Source organism: Carya illinoinensis, chromosome 9 (genome assembly GCF_018687715.1).
Source record: "Carya illinoinensis cultivar Pawnee chromosome 9, C.illinoinensisPawnee_v1, whole genome shotgun sequence".
Taxonomy (NCBI): domain Eukaryota; kingdom Viridiplantae; phylum Streptophyta; class Magnoliopsida; order Fagales; family Juglandaceae; genus Carya; species Carya illinoinensis.
Genome location: NC_056760.1, coordinates 32162997 through 32166144, shown reverse-complemented (window position 1 = coordinate 32166144; position 3148 = coordinate 32162997).

Sequence of the window (3148 nt, the reverse complement as noted above, 5' to 3'; positions counted from 1 at the left end):
GAAGTTCAAGTTGTTGAGAAAATCTCAGAAAAATGCAATATCCGTGAAGAAATAGGGCATGTCACTGGTGACTACCCTACAATCCCAGCTTTTAAGGAAGTTCTTCTAAATCAATCTAATTCTATTAACTTGTTTTCAAAACCTTTTGCAGGTCCCTTCTGAAATGCATACAGTTCCACTTGGAGGAGCCATCCTAATTTCAGCTGGAGGAATGAACAGATAGCCCAGTCCTCATCTCATCCACCTGGGCCCAACCAATATGCAACAAACATGTACCCAGCGGTACAAGGATCCCTCCAATACCCAGCACTTGTAATTGTGAACCCAAAGAGAAACTTGGATGAGACTGTTCACCAGCTAGCATTCAATCTGAAGCAGTTCATGCAAGGGCAAGCAGCAATAAATAACCAAAATTCCCAAGCACTCAATGACCTCAAAGGATCATTGTCACGAATCACTTCAACTCTGAGTATTCAAGAGAAAGGGAAATTCCATGCATAACCACAACCCAATCCTCAAAGCCAAATTCATCAAGTGTAAAAAATGGGAGAGGACTCCACCCTGAAGCAAGCAAAGGCTATCACAGTCCTGAGAAGTGGAAAAACTTTAGAAAATCCAACCCCTAAAGTAAACGATAGTGGTAAGGTCTCTAACCTTGTGCTTGCACAAACTGAAGACTTAACCTATTCAGCACCTGCACCTTTTCCCACTAGGTTAATAGTTTCCCATAAAGATAAAAATTAGGCTGAGATTTTGGGGGTATTCAAACAAGTAAGGATTAATATACCCTTACTAGATGCTATTTAACAGGTTTCCACTTATGCTAAATTTTTAAAAGATCTGTGCACTATTAAAAGAAAGTTTAGTATGAAAAAAAAAAAAGCTTTTCTCACTGAGCAAGTCAGTGCAATAATTCAACACAACACTCCTCCCAAGTTTAAAGACCCTGGATCCCCTACTATTGCATGCATCATAGGGAATTCCAAAATTGGCCACGCTCTACTTGACTTAGGGTCTAGTGTGAATTTATTACCTTATACTGTATATGAGAAATTGGGGCTGGGGGAACTGAAATTGACCTCAATAACTTTACAAGTAACTAATGGGTCAATAAAAAAACCAAGGGAGGTGGTGGAGGATGTTCTAGTGCAGGTAGATAAGTTCTATTATCTAGTAGATTTTGTTATTCTTGATATGAAGCTATATGTCAACTCTGTTTTCCAAGCTCCTATAATTATAGGGAGACAATTTTTGGCTGCTTCTAATGCTTTAATCAATTGTTGAAGTGGATTTTTGGTAATATGTGTCTTGAACTAAAGATATTCAATTTGTGCAGGCAACCTCAAGAGATAGAGGAACCTTAAGAAGTAAACCTTCTGGAGGGCATCATTGCAGAATCTATCCTTCTAAGGACTGATTTCGAAGAAAATTTTGAAATGTTAGATGCTACTGACAAACCAGTGGCTGTGTATTATGTAGGACAACCAGCAGAATGGCCACTCAGAGTGGAGCAACTAAGAGCAATACAACCAGCAGAAAGGGAAGTGAAGGAGCAAGTCCCAACATTGGATCTAAAGCCCCTACTAGCAGAACTTAGGTATGATTTTCTAGGACCTAACAATACCTTACCAATGGTTATATCTTCTTGTTTAGCTAATAGACAAAAGGAAGAACTAATGAAAGTCCTTACAAAACATAAAAAGGCCATAGGTTGGACCTTGGCTGACATTAAGGGTATCAACCATTTAATTTGCACTCATAAAATCCACATGGAGGAGGATTCTAAGCCTTCTAGGGAAATGCAAAGAAGGCTAATCCTTCGATGAAGGAGGTAGTGAGGAATGAAGTCCTCAAGTTGCTGGATGTGGGTATATTACCTATTTCTGATAGTAAGTGGGTTAGTCCCATCCAAGTGGTGCCAAAGAAATCTGGACTGACTGTGGTAAAATATATATATAAAAAAAATGAATTAGTACCCACAAGAGTAACCACAGGATGGAGAATGTGCATTGATTATAGGAAGCTTAATGTTTCCACAAGAAAAGATCATTTCCCCTTACCATTTCTTGACCAAGTCTTGGAAAAGGTAGATAGTCATGCTTTTTACTATGTTGTAGATGGCTTCTTAGGCTATTACCAAATCGAAATAGGCCCTGAGGACCAAGAAAAAACAACCTTCACCTACCCATTTGGGACATTTGCATTTAGGAGAATGCCTTTTGGGGTTTGTAATGCTCCAGCAACTTTTCAGAGGTGCATGTTAGGCATATTCAGTGATTTAATTGAAAACAACCTAGAAGTATTCATGGATGATTTATCTATCTTTGGAAACTCTTTTGAAAATTGTTTTACTAACTTGCAAGCTATTTTGACCAGGTTTAAGGAGAACCAGTTGCTGTTAAACTAGGAGAAGTGCCACTTTATGTCTCAACAGGGTATTGTATTGGGGCATATAGTGTCCCAAAGGGGTATTGAAGTAGACAAGTCCAAAATAGATCTAATATCCAAGCTCCCCACTCCTAAAACTGTGAAGGACATTGATGAAGCACTAAACTGCATGATTAAGTTACTTAAGTGAATAAATTGTTTAATAAAAAAATGATTCAAGTACTTAATTATGCAATAGATCATAATACTTGAGTCAATTGATAAATTCTGGTATTTTTGTGCTTAAAAAAGATTTATAATACAATTGTTTCACATGATAATAAACATTTCATTTTTTTTCCTCGCATAACAGGGGTACTTTGGGCAATACACAGTAAAGATATCATTCAATTGTGAATGTACACGTGCTGACCATTGCAAGACATGCAACACACATGCAATACACGTGCAGCATGAGCTGCACATTTGCTATGAATTGTATAAAATGATAGCACACACTCGGCATGCAACAACAAGATCACTCGGATGTGCAGCAGCTGCTACAGCAGGAGAAGACCATTCACACATGCAGTAAACATGCAGACCAGTAAGCATACAGCAGCAGAAAGACACACATTCACACATGCAGGAGCACATCACACATGCAGAAAAGTGCAATATACATGCAGACCAGCAGAGCATTCGGACTCACACATGCAGAAAAGTGACACACCCACTCACTCGGATGTGCAGCAGCTGCTACAGCAGGAGAAGAGAAATC